The sequence below is a fragment of the Phocoena sinus genome, chromosome 1 (genome assembly GCF_008692025.1).
Source record: "Phocoena sinus isolate mPhoSin1 chromosome 1, mPhoSin1.pri, whole genome shotgun sequence".
NCBI classification, from domain to species: domain Eukaryota; kingdom Metazoa; phylum Chordata; class Mammalia; order Artiodactyla; family Phocoenidae; genus Phocoena; species Phocoena sinus.
Window position 1 is genome coordinate 184,035,160 of NC_045763.1, and position 14,662 is coordinate 184,049,821.

Here is a 14,662-nt window from a genome sequence, read left to right on the forward strand (position 1 = left end):
CATAATAAAACCCATAAACTCCTTTGGTTGAAGGATGAAGGAGTTTTGTTTGTCTGTTTTGGATAAATGTTTGGGTGGAAAGTAAATCCAGCCTTTTAATCTGTAAACATTGAAAGTATTGCTAGAAGTACAAATCCACTCTTTTAAGATATAAGAGGAAAGTGTATATTGTATGAATTCTGTGACTTCACAGGAAGAGAAACACAAATCTTTCTTTCACGACAAATCTTGAAGACACATTACGTGATCAACACGGTCATTTCCTCCATGTATGGAAAGCGTGATGGGGGCTTTGCACGTGGCATCCTGCAGTCCTCACAACAGCACTGCAAGCTCTGTTCACGCCCACCCAGCGGCTCAAACAGCTCCAGTCACAAGGCTACTAGGTGAGAACTCAGAACCGAGGGTACAGTCCCCCTAAGGCCAACTCCCCTGCAGTCCTGTGTGCTGCGTCCTCTTAGCTGCAGGCAGCATCTGGCACGTCACAGCTATTCAACACGTGTCCATGCGTGAATGAACGAATGAATGCGTCCTGCAGCGAAGCTCTTCCTCCCGGGGCACACAACCAGACCGCATTTTTTATCTCCTTTGCGGTTAATGTGACCCGGCAACCAAATTCTGGCCCTTGGAAGCATTACCTCCAGGCTTGGCCGATGAAAACCTCCCCTGTGGGACCCTCCTTTCCTTTCCCCCTCTGCTGGCTGAAAGGAGGGGAGTCCCAGAACCTAAAGGAGGGTGGGGCGCCTACAAGGGCTGGGATCCCTGAGTGGCTTCATGGAGCAGAGTCCCCGCCCCCGCCCACCCGCTGGATTGTGACCCAGTGAGAAATCAAGGGCTCTGTGGAAGCCACAGAATCTGAGTCCTCCCAGACCAGTAAGACTCCAAGGCAGTGCTTTTGAAGTTATAAACACTGCTTTTTTTTGTACAAGAAAGACATCCTACATTGCAGTCATTTTAACTTAAAGCTCTCACGCCTGAATAAAGCACTCTAGCTCTACGTTTATAATTAATTCACACTCTCACGGGAGAGTTAAGATCGCATGTTTCACGAACTCAAGCACCATCCATTATTTTTAAGATCTGGACTCTGACCGTGACTCAGCAGAGGAAATCACTTCTTTGATGACACATCAACCCACAGGATGGGGGAGGAGACAAAGCACAAGTGGGGGGTGGCTGTGTTCACACCGACAGAGCCCCCCAACCCTGAGGCGGGGAGCCCCGCTGGTTACCTTGGAAACGCAGGCACACACGGGGCGGGGCATTGTATTTACATCAAAGCCACTTCCACTCTGTAACATACACGTACGTGGAGCTTCTCCTTTTGCATTTGCCCACTTACCTCCCCGGTAGGTTTCAAGGCATCCACTGATATCTTTTTCCCTTTCTAATGGTTCTGACAAGGAAACAGGTTCTGTTCTATATGAGTCACCGAGAGAGCTGTTATTTGCCGCTAATGTTCCTGTGTCATCCGCCAGCGACGGCTTGGTTTGGTGGTGGTGGTGGTGGGATGAACTGGGAGATTGGGATTGACATGTATTCACTGATGTGTATAAAATGGATGACTAATAAGGAAAAATATATTTAAAAAAAGAAAATTATACCACTGGAATTTCTCTGTTTTCAAAATCATATACCTGGGGATCGTTCTTAAATAAGGAATCGGACCAAAACAAGAATAACAACAGGAATTCATCAGTGAGCGGAGAGTGTTAGGGATCTCGTCCCCCACACTCACCAGCTGACCACACCGTGGCATCCCAAAACATGTGGCCTCTCTGACCTCAGAAACCTTCTGGGGCTTCCTCATTAAACTCTGCTTAGTGTCCTCACCATTCAACCATCCACCTGTCACATGTGGACAGAACCTGTTGGCCGCTCTTGGATTCACTGCAGGCTTCTGTTTTCTGTCTCCCACGCCAGCCATGGAACTGGCCAAATAGGTCCCTTCTGCGTGTGCTTTTGAGGGAAATTTTCACAAGCGATTGATTCACACCACCGTGAACAGACCTCCAAACCTCAGCTCTATAATCAGTTACCCAACAGCCCTTGGAAGCTTTGTTTTGGAAGCCGGAAATGTTCAACTATTCATTATCAGTAGAAATGAAAGACGAGAAATGGCATTACGGCTGAGAGACGACATTATCTGTGAATGGATGAGGACTGAAAACTTCAGGGGAGTCCACATGGAATCAGTGTTGTCAGGGTTAAAAAATAAGTCCCGAAAGGCTTTCACCAGGTCCTTAAGAATAAAATTACAAAAAGTGGAAAAAAAAAAAAAAAAGAAATGCACTCGAGAAATTTCCTGGAGAAAGACTGTATTTCCATTGAGACATAGGAGTATGAAATTCAAATACAAAACCATTCTTTAACACTTGACAGAATTATTTTAACATTTACCTGACAAAATAGACAGTTGAGAATAGGTAGGAAATTTTGGCAGAGAAGAAAAGTGAAGGAGGAGTTGCCTAATTAAAATCAATTTAAAGACAAATTAATTAAAACACTGTGGTGATGACATGAGAATAAATACATAGATCACTGGAACAGGAAAAAAACGGTTATAAAATGGGCCCTCAAATATTTAAGATATTAGTGTATGATATTTATTTTTTTAAATTTATTTTAGTTTTGGCTGCGTTGGGTCTTTGTTGCGGTGTGTGGGCTTCTCATTGCAGTGGCTTCTCTTGTTGCGGAGCACGGGCTCTAGGCGCGTGGGCTTCAGTAGCTGTGGCACATGGGCTCAGTAGTTGTGGCTCGCGGGCTTAGTTGCTCCGCGGCATGTGGGATCTTCCCGGACCAGGGCGCGAACCCGTGTCCCCTGCATTGGCAGGCGGATTCTTAACCGCTTGTGCCACCAGGGAAGCCCCTATTATATTTATTTTTAAAATCACAGATCAATGAGGAGGAGACGGAGTGTGTGACAAATAATATTTTTTAAATGGTCAATTATTGGGGGAAAAAATTCTTCTTACCTCTTCTCGTACAGCAAAATAAACCCCAAATTCATTGAAGAATTTAAAGTGAAAGCATTAACAAGAGCTAGAAAAGTATGATGGTGACTATTTATACACTCTGAGGATAGGATAAGATTTTCTAGACATAAAATTTATGGAAAGGATAAAATGGAATAAAATACTGATCAATTTTGACCTCACAAAATTTTAAGTGACTGTAATTCAAAGATATAATAAGCAAAATTAAAAGGCAAACCAGAAATTGAAAACTATTTGCAATACATATGACAGAAGTTTAGTATACTCATAAATCTACTAAACAAACTGGAATAAAAACAAACCAAAATGAAACAAATAAAAACCCACTAATGCCTTCACAGAAAGATGAGCAAAAAGTGTAAACAATTTCTTCACAAAAGAAACAATATAGGGAAAAAATCTAGAAACAATAAATGCTGGAGAGGGTGTGGAGAAAAGGGGACACTCTTGCACTGCTGGTGGGAATGTGAATTGGTTCAGCCACTATGGAGAACAGTATGGAGGTTCCTTAAAAAACTACAAATAGAATTACCATATGACCCAGCAATCCCACTACTGGGCATATACCCTGAGAAAACCAAAATTCAAAAAGAGTCATGTACCAAAATGTTCATTGCAGCTCTATTTACAATAGCCCGGAGATGGAAAGAACCTAAGCGCCCATCATCGGACGAATGGATAAAGAAGATGTGGCACATATATACAATGGAATATTACTCAGCCTTAAAAAGAAATGAAATTGAGTTATTTGTAATGAGATGGATAGACCTAGAGTCTGTCATACAGAGTGAAGTAAGTCAGAAAGAAAAAGATAAATACCGTATGCTAACACATATATATGGAATTTAAGGAAAAAAAATGTCATGAAGAACCTAGGGATAAGACAGGAATAGAGGCGCAGACCTACTGGAGAACGGACTTGAGGATATGGGGAGGGGGAAGGGTGAGTTTTGACAGGGCGAGAGAGAGTCATGGACATATACACACTAACAAACATAGTAAGGTAGATAGCTAGGGGGAAGCAGCCGCAAGGCACAGGGATATTAGCTCGGGGCTTTGGGACAGCCTGGAGGGGTGGGATGGGGAGAGTGGGAGGGAGGGAGACGCAAGAGGGAAGACACATGGGAGCATATGTATATGTATAACTGATTCACTTTGTTATAAAGCAGAAACTAACACACACATTGTAAAGCAATTATACCCCAATAAAGATGTTAAAAAAAAAAAAAAAGAAAGAAACAATATAGGGCTTCCCTGGTGGCGCAGTGGTTGAGAGTCCGCCTGCCGATGCAGGGGACATGGGTTCGTGCCCTGGTCCGGGAAGATCCCACATGCCGCGGAGCGGCTGGGCCCGTGAGCCATGGCCGCTGAGCCTGCGCGTCCGGAGCCTGTGCTCCGCAACGGGAGAGGCCACAACAGTGAGAGGCCCGCGTACCGAAAAAAAAAAAATGTTTTTTACTCCTAAAATATGCTAACCATCATCTGAGCCTTCAGTGAGTCCTAATACTTTTGCTGATGGAGGGTCTCGCCTTGACGTTGACGGATGCTGACGAATCAGGGTGCTGGTTTGTGAAGGCTGCTCACACATCTTCTGACCCCTCACACCCTCAAGACCTACAATCTTGTCCCCACTCACCTTCCCCTCGTCCGCTCCGTCCCTGCACCGCCTCTGTGCTCCTTGTGACTGGGGGCGCCCCTTGCCCCCACTCCTCCTGGAGGGAACGGTGCCTGCTTTCCCGACCTCCATGCTGCCCTGATCTCCTCTTCACCCTCTCGCCCGCCTCCCTGGGGGCCTCCACTCCCCACACCCATCCACAGCCATGTCCACCCCTACCGGTGGGAGGAGCCCCGAGGGCAGGGATGCTGGGCCTGACACCGCAGGCACGTGGTTCAGGCTGGCTATTGGGTGCTGACGGGAGAAAAGGACGAGGGGTCAGGAGGCGGGTGGGGAGAGAGGGAGGAGGTTAAAGAAGGAGCTGGAACCAAAAGGCAGCAGGACGCTCCAGGTTTTCTGTTTGTTTCTTTTTGTTTGTTTCAGGGGTTTTTTGGCTTTTACGTTTTGGGGTGTTTTGTTCGTTTTTGCAGCTAAAGACAGAGGACTGATAGACTCTGACCTCCATGTTTGGATTGTTTGATGCCTAGTCTTGGTTCTTTAAAAATACAAGAGGAAAAAAAAAAATACAAGATGGACTTCCCTGGTGGCGCAGTCGTTGAGTCCGCCTGCCGATGCAGGGGACACGGGTTCGTGCCCCGGTCCGGGAAGATCCCACGTGCCGCGGAGCGGCTGGGCCCGTGAGCCATGGCCGCTGAGCCTGCGCGTCCGGAGCCTGTGCTCCGCAACGGGAGAGGCCACGGCAGTGAGAGGCCCGCATACCACAAAAATAAATAAATTAATTAATTAATTAAATAAAATAAAAATACAAGATGGACTTCCCTGGCAGTCCAGTGGTTAGGACTCACCGCTTTCAGTGCGGTGGCCTGGGTTCAGTCCCTGGCCAGGGAACTAAGATGCCGCAAGCCGCGGGGCACAGCGCCCCCAAATAAATAATAAAGTAAAAATACAAGAAAATGGGACTGGGTGAGGGGAAGCATGGAAGAGGAAGTCTTGGAGATGCAGGTACTCACAGCCAGCCGCTCTCGACCTGCTGAAGGTGCTCAGGGAGAGAGCAGACAGCACGTAGCTCAGCCTCCCTCCCAGGCAGCAGCTACCTACCAGACACTCAGCTGGACAGGCCCCTTGTGTTTGCGGTAGAAGGAGGTCTAACGCTGGCTTCCTGCTCCCGTCGTCACAAAACTACGTTTGCCTCCATCCAGCTCATTCCTTTCAAGTTTTCTAATCAATTTAGTGAGATTCAAAAGCACGTATGATTCCATCAGACGTACAAAGTGACATATTCCACCATTATTCACTGACGATTCGTTTGTGGTAGGAAAACAACCCAAATGTCAATTAGTGAGGGATTTGTTAACTAAGTTACGGCTCACACAAGGGGATTCCATGCAGCCATAAGACGGAACCAGGAAGCTCTTTGCGAACTGACTCGAAGATGACTTCGAGATAATGTTCCATGAACAAAGTAGAGTGTCTCTAGAATGCGCTGCTTGATTAAAAAAGAGAAAAAATTTAAAATATATGCATATGCTTATAAATGCAGAAAATATCTACTGAAGGACCCATAAGAAACTGCGAATCTGGGTGGCTGGGGTACAGGATGGGAAGAAGGCTTTTTTTTTTTTTTTTTTTTGCGGTACACGGGCCTCTCACTGCTGTGGCCTCTCCCACCGCGGAGCACAGGCTCCGGACGCGCAGGCCAAGCGGCCATGGCTCACGGGCCCAGCCGCTCCACGGCATGTGGGATCTTCCCGGACCGGGGCACGAACCCGTGTCCCCTGCATCGGCAGGCGGACTCTCAACCACTGCGCCACCAGGGAAGTCCGGAAGAAGGCTTTTTAATCGGAGGTTATTGGGCACCTTTTGGATTTCAAACCGGGTGAACGCGTTGCCTCGTCAGGAAATAAATTAGATTAAAACCTTCATTAGTGACAGTGTAAGTGGTTTTGTCCAGGGACTGTGCACAGTGATCACACAGACACAGCCCCCGCCCTCTAGGAGCCTGGGACAGAATCAACTCAGTGCCAGGAGGTGACCCCACAAAAGCCACCCCCCCCAAAAGGAGCCTCCCAGCAGGTCACGTTGGCGCCCCCAGAGCATATGGCCTCCGCGACCCAGAATGCTGACCTCTGTCTGCCTTGTGGTCCCTCCGGACTTTTGGGTGTTCACGTGTCGCGAATTATTGCAGGTTTATTTTCTTTCAATTACGACCTGCCCTGTTCTGATTCGTACTTGTGAAAGGAATGTATGTAGCACGCGGTCTTTAAGCAGGAACTGGATTCGTCTCAGCAGGAGTGGTGAAGGAAACACCTCGGAGCCGGCTCCCCGTCTGGGTTTTCATATCTGCTGTCACCAGGCTACAAGGCACCGAAGCTGGGAGATTCTGCGGATTTACAGCGGCAGTTAAAGGAACATGATTGGGGTCTTGCTTTCTTCCCGCCCAGGTGCTTCTCAAACGACCCTACCATCCTCAAACCTCAGGAAAAATCTAAATTAACTAGGATTTTTATTCTACTCCTGCATCAGGGGGAAAGCAGCTCGTTAGTGTGAGAAATGGTTTATTAAATGATGCATTAAAATACACTCAGCTTTTTGTTCGGGTTCTGCTGACACTTCATCCTCCGCCAACTCACCTACCCCCGTTACATCACCAGTGAAAATTAATATTCCGGGTGATGCTGAGCCTGAGGGGCCTAAACCGCCGAAGAAAGACCTGCTTGTGTACCTCGTATGAAGACACTGAAGTCGTATTTTAAAAAATGCTTTAATGCCAGACGCAGAAGGACAAATATCACATGACATCGCTTACATCGCTTCTATCTAAAAAAAGGGGCACAAATGAACTCATTTACAAAACAGAAGTAGAGTCATCGATGTAGAAAACAACCTTATGGTTACCAGGGGAGGGATAAATTGGGAGATTGGGACTGACATATACACACGACTATACGTGAAATAGATAACTAATAAGGACCTGCTGTACTGCACAGGGAACTCTACTCAATACTCTGTAGTGGCCTACATGGGAAAGGAATCTAAAAAAGAGTAGATATGTCTATGTATAACAGTCACTCTGCTGTACACCTGAAACTAACACAACATTGTAAGTCAACTATATTCCAATAAAATTTTTTTTAAGTAATAAAATTTAGGTGTGTTTATTACATTAAAAACTTAATAAACAGGAAAGAATTCATGAAATGTAAAATATTAAATGAGAAAAGCAAGATGCAGCATGCTAAAACCTTGTGTGTGTGTGTCTGTGTGCGTGTACCAAAAAAATTTAAATTACTGGTGGCATAGTGGCTGAGAATCCGCCTGCCAATGCAGGGGACACGGGTTCGAGCCCTGGTCCAGGAAGATCCCACATGCCGCGGAGCAAATAAGCCCCTGCGCCACTACTGAGCCTGCGAGCCACAACTACTGAAGCCCACGCTCCTAGAGCCCGTGCTCTGCAACAAGAGAAGACACCGCAATGAGAAGCTCACGCTCGGCAACAACGAAGAGTAGCCCCCGCTCACCCCAACTAGAGAAAAAGTCCGCGCGCAGCAACGAAGACCCAACGCAGCCATTAAAAAAAAAAAAAATTAAAACTTTAGAGCAGTTATTATTTCTGTGCAGTAAGGACTATGGATGATATTTATTTTCTTTACTTTCTCAATTTTTCTTACATTTTTACAAATGAGCTTTATAATATTTTCATAAGCAGATCCAAAAAATCTGAGCTTTAGAGAAATGTACTTCATTTAGCATACTCTACGAAGGCACGACATGGGGGCCATAAGTTTAGCAAGACTTCCAGCAGCTCCAGAAGGGTGACTCCTAAATATTCAATTTGCTAGACCCCTGTGTCCCCTGCATTGGCAGGCGGACTCTCAACCACTGCGCCACCAGGGAAGCCCGACCTGATAATTCTTAAGTCGAATAAACTCACTGGCCCAAGATTGCTCTGGGTAGATAAGCTGATCTACCATTTGAACTTCAGCCTCATGTATTTTCAGATTGACTAAAGTTGCACCTAACCCTTTGTATCTCCACCTGAGCCCAATTTGCACTGCAGCTATGACCAGATCTTAGCTAATCAACCTAGACACCCCTACACATTACAAGTCAAAGCAAAGGAGAGATGTTTGCCCTAAACTCTCTCACTTATAGAATTTGGCCAACATTTACGGAATCCAAACATGATATAATTTTGTGCCTGGGGAATTTTGGATAGTATTGTCTCAGAAAATAAAGATGGTGGAAGTCCTTGACTAAAAAAAAAAAGCAGACACAGCCCAGGCCACGTGGGCTCTGCCCCCTGCAAATTCTCACATGCCTCCAAAGCTCAGTGTAAATACGCAGGGAACTTTGTTTTTAAAACATTCAGTAAAGGTCAGAAAGGAAGACACCTGGAGATTCTCTGACTGCCTGGGGTTACCAGCGCTGCACGTGTTTCTTGCTCTGGGTCAGAACGGATGGAACCCACACTTTCCAGAGCAATGTGGCACGGACTATGGAAATCCAGGGAGGACCTTAAAGAAAATTCACATCTCCTCCTGTTTCAACAGGTCTCCATTAACTAACGAGTAGAAATGGTGAATTTGTGCCTCCTCGGGACAAGAAGACGATGACCCTAAGCTCTCAGGTTGGGCAGAAAGTCAGATTATTTTCCTATTTATTTTATTTAAGTATAGTTGATTTACGATATCGTGGTAGTTTCAGGTGTACAGCTTCAGATTCTTTTCCATCATAGGTTATTACAAGATATTGAGTAGAGTTCCCTGTGCTGTACAGTAGGTCTTTGTCGGTTATCTATTTAATATAGAGTGGTATGTATCTGCTAATCCCAAACTCCTAATTTATCCCTCCCCTTCCCCCTTCCCCTTTGGGAACCATAAGTTTGTTTTCTATGTCTGTGAGTCTGTTTCTGTTTTGTAGATGAGTTCATCTGTGTCATATTTTAGATTCCACAAATAAGTGATGTCATACGGTATTTGCCTTTGTCTGACTCGCTTCCCTTAGTACGATCGTCTCTAGTTTCATCCATGTTGCTGCAAATGGCGTCCTTTCATTCCTTTTTACACGCACCCCAGTGTTCATAGCAGCACTCTTCACGATAGCGAAGACACGGAAGCAACCTAAGCGCCCATCGACCGAGGAATGGATAGAGAAGATGCGGTACATACACAACGGAACATAACTCAGAAACTCTGGCTTTAGCAAGACCCCTGGCGATTCGTGCAGCCCTGCAGCTCACAAGCGCTGGTCTCCGCAAGCGGCCTCCACAGCCCCATCTCAGAGGTCCTTGCAATGAGCGTGGAGTTTGCAGAGCCAAGAGGACCACTGATTTGCCTGGGATCACACGGAAAGACGCAGAGCTGGAAGCAAAACTCAGGTTACCGACACCTTCCTTCTCTTACATCGTCTTTGATGACTGATGACCCAACCTGCTTTTTCCCTTTGCCCCTTCGCCCTGCCTCTCCAGATCCGAGTGTGAGGCTGAGGGAGCCTCTGCTGGTTCACAGCCAGGTTCCGGGTCCCTGGAGCAAGCACAACAGACACTAGTGCTCAGAGAAACTTGAAAGCTTGCGGCTCTCGGGAGGGGTGGGGGGCGGGTGGGGCGGAGGGGGAGGGGGTCGCCATTAAGAAGCAAAATGTTTGGGGAGGATAGAGACGGAATAGGACAAAAGTGAAGAGAAGCTTAGACTTTGGATTTGGGCACCTGCTTATTTACCCTTCTCTTCTGTGCAAAACTTGACAACTTAGAAAGCGCTCGGATTCTATCAAATAAGATAAAACAAGATTAAGTCCCATCCTGGATGCCTGAGTCTTTTCACTTTAGGGCTTCGCCTAAGTTCTGACCCAAAGGCGGTCACTGATGGTGGAAATGCCAGCACTAGGTGAGGCCACTTAGAGAGAGATTTGCGGAGCCGCCCGCCTCCCGCCACCGTGATCACAGCTCCTGGGGGCACAGTCTCTCTTCAGAAGCCAGCACCAGCCCAAGAGCTGCCGTTTTTGAACTTGGGAAGCTGGAGGGGGCACTTCTTGAAGAACCACTTGAGGAGCCGTGAAGTGTCAGGGAAGAGACGGCCGGGCACTCCAGGCCTCCACCGGAAACAGCACTGGTTACCCTAAAGCTGCCTCATTAACTGGGGCCCTGCCTTTCCTCTACACAAATCTATGCTGAAGTTAGCTTTATAGACCGAAAAGCAAAGGCAAACCTCCGGAGTTCTCCGGTTCCCATTTTGCGCACTTTCGTGTAAAGGCCTTCTTTTGTGCCAAAAATCCCTGCAAAGATCTCTTCCCCAGACCTCTTCCCCAAATGCTTCCATAAGACCGCGTGCTTACGGCTCAAGGAACATCCAGGAGCCAAGGCTCTTTGCATAAATCACTAGGAACTTTAAAGGAGACCATTCCTGCTGTGAGGATTTAGAAAATACCTAGTGAGTAAAAAAATCTATTACGTCACAGTGTGTGCATTTTCCAACAATTACTACCAGGATTATGTTTGGGGGCTGGCAGATTAAAAAGTGTCAGCCCCAATACTTCAAGTTCTTCTAAAGAGAGAGGCAAGAAAACCAGTCACTGAGACGTCAGCCTCCTATCTGTCGAGTCAACTGCATAAGTGCCATTGCGTTCATTCTAAATCCTTCCGTGATGAGATGCAAAGCAAAAGCAAAACAAAACAAGAAAGGCAGAAACATGAACCGTTACTGTTACAGAAACCAGTGAACTTTCTGATAATTGCATGTATACTTTGGAGGCAAAGAGGCTAAACTAGAAAATTCTAAGCATATGTAAAATAGGGCATGAACCTTTGGGAAGGGCTCGTGTGTTTCTGGCTTTCCCAGTCAACTGATCACGAGACCAAGGTCCAAATGTATCCAGGTGTCACCAGACACATGGTAGCTTCGCTCACTGACAGCGTTTCTTGGAAATATCACATGAACTTTAATTAGACTTGACATTTTGTATGTATTTCCCAGCAGCGTTTGCTGAGCATCAGGCCATGGGCATAAAACATATGAAAGTTCAACAACTCTTCAATGCCAAAGTAGCAATGCATTTGCAAGAGGCGTGCGGTCAAGGTTTTAGACCCGGATGGGAGTAATTCCTATAAACCTGAAAATGTCCTTACGATGATCTAAAGCAAGTGAGTGGAAAAGCATTCCTCCTAATGATGGGCTGCAGGAGGACCAGCCCTGTTGTAGGAAAAAGACCAAGGGCCAAGGAGTACGTTTGCATCTCAGCAGACGTCAAGGGGAGGAGTTTAAGGTGTATCTTGCAACAGACAGGGTAGTGGAAACTTTCCTCTGTCCTCCCAGAGCCCGGGAGGTCGTCTCGTCCCCATCAGCCGAGTGCCGGTCAGCTGGTCACCTGCCGGAGCTGGTGGAAGCCATACTCGTGCCAATCAGCCTGGGGGGCTCGTGACGCCCTGCACCCCCCACGGCTCTGACCAACGGCACCTCCGGGCTGACCTGGACATAGACATAGGGAAGCCAGGCCTGGAGGGGTCAAGGCCTGCGTGTGGCCCTGGGTTCCACAGTGGCTGAGGGGGGCGCTAGAGGTCAGAAGGTACCCCCCGGCCCCCCGCAGAGCACTCTCCAACCTAAACCCTTTCCGGAGACGAGATGCGGTCCCCTTCCTGTCCCACGCTGACCTGGCCACCGGCCTGATGGCCACGCACATCCGTCAGGTTGAGCCTCCTTGGCTGCCCGCCTGCCCCCCAGAGGTTCGTTAGGGCCCTTTGGGTTATGAGTGACGGAAGCACAATTGCCTCGTGGAACTGAGAAGTCCAGGGGAGCAAACCCTGTTCAGACACAGCTGGATCTGATATCATCAGGCCTCCGCCCTTTCCTTCTCTCTCCCGCTACCCCCGACCCCTTGGGCAGGCACAGGTCACGTGACCATCCCTGTGGTCACTACAACGGGCCACCCATCCGAACCACACGGTCTAGAGCCGGGAGGAAGCAGTTCACCACACGCACCATGGATGCTGGACAGACAGGAAAACAACTAACAAGCTGTTCACTACACGACGGGGGAGGCTGAGACCGACTGCTCCCCTCCCTCAGCCACCTGACCGACCCCCGTCAGACTCCGAGGGGAAAAGTCCCCCATGGATGCCAGGTCATCAACAGATTTGCTGGGAAGGAGCTTGATGGCTGTGAAACTCGTTCAGAGGTGCTGTGCGGTTTTAGATTTTTAAAACTTGAAGGGTGACAATCGTTCTCTTTTATTCTGTCCACGTTGGTTCACATCTGACGTTCCCAAGGCTCCTGACGGGTGGACGGGACCCATCGTGCCTAGAAAGCGGTCACCGTTTCAATCGCAGCGAAAACAGGCAAGCGAGTAGTGACTCCCGGGGGTGGAAGTAGCCGGGCGGCGGCTGTCACTTCCATGCAGTATTTCTTCCGAATCCTGCTACGTGGCATCTCCACCCCCGAGGCAGGGTTGCACGGGGGCTTCCCACCGGAGCACGGAGTTCAAATCCCGGCCCTGCCCGGTGGCAGCCACGGGGCCTGTCCGCCTTCTCGTGTAGGAGGAGGTGAGGTCGATGGGACCCTCGTGAGGAGGAGCGGCCGGGGTCTGCCTGGTTTAAGGGCTGTGTGCGGTGGGCCCTCTGTGAGCAGGGCTGTCAGAGGCGGTGAGAGGCTAAGAAGAGGCCCCATCATTTCCATGGGCAGCCTCGCCAGGCTCTCAGGCCCCGGGTCCCCCTTCTGTCTCTCTTGGACCCAGTAGAGCGCTGCCCTCTGGGGTTTGCGACAGGAAATTCAGGCTTCTTGACATGATGGGGGAAAGAGCAGGAGCCGGAAGGTCACCTGGGTACCCAGCCCCGACAGGTGATTGGTTTAGTGTGAAGGGAGCTGTGCTCTCCAGCCTGTCAGCCAGCCTGTGAATCGAGATGAAGACCCCGGCGTAGCCGAGGGCTCTGCTCTGCCCTGCGGTCTCACCGCCCTGAGCCGGGGGACCAGAGGCCTCTGAGTCCACGCCCGGCCCCGGTCACTTCCCCGAGGATGGAGGCCCCGCACATGCCAAGGAGCGGCCCCGCGCTCGGGGGATTGGGGCAGAAAGAGCACAGGAGAAGGACGACTCTGCTCGCCTCTGCCGCCCCGCCCCGCAAGCGCCGGCCACCTCTGCCATGGCCACTCCCGGAGGGAACCGGAGGCCCTGCTCCGCCGAGGGGCCAGGACCCCCTCCACGTGCCCCTCCCCCCCACCCGGTCTGCTCTGGAACGGGATTCGGAAGCATCCGAGGCTCCACGGGCTGAGGGAGTCCAGAAACTCACAGATGAGACCCTCCCCCGCCCACGTGCCCGGTCTGCAGATCCAGCTCCTCCGCGAGCCGCAGGGCAGAGGGCTGCTCCGGGAGCTCCCCAGGGGGTGGGCCGGGCAGCCCTGGGCCCCCGCTGCCCCACGGCTCTTGGCGGGGACCCTCCCGGGAGGCAGCCACGTGGTGGGGTACCCGCAGCGGAAGCTGCACGTGCGCACGCGCGTGTGTGTCTGTGTGCGCATGTCCGTGTGTCTGTGTGTGTCTGCGTGTGCAGGGCAGTGGAAAGCAAGTGCTGGTGGCCGTAGCACACGTCTCCTGGTGCTGACAGCGCCCCGGCGCTGGGCACCGTGACTTTCCCACGGCCTCTCTCCGTCCTGCAAGCAGACCAAAGGGCCTCTCTCCACCCCTCGGGGCTGCGCGGGGACAGGGGGTTCTCTCCCCACGTCCTGTCTCCTTCCTTCCTCCCTTCCTTCCTTCCTCCGCAGACCTTGCCCTTCCCCTAACGGACCACACTCTTCTCTCCCGCCCCGCCTGGGCTCACCCAACGTCGAGTCCCCAGGGCCCCTCACTGCCCCCGGACTTGCTTGGCTTCGGCATGTCCTGGGGTCTCTGCTCACACATCTCCACCCCAGTGAGGCCTTCCTTAACCACCTGGCAGAGAGCACAACCCCTCTCCCACCAGGCCAGCACTTTCCAGCCCCTTTAATCGATTTGATTATCCGATACAATATACACAGATCTGTGATATAAAATGTATAACAAACAGCTCGCTGTTATGAAATTAGGATTCATTTTA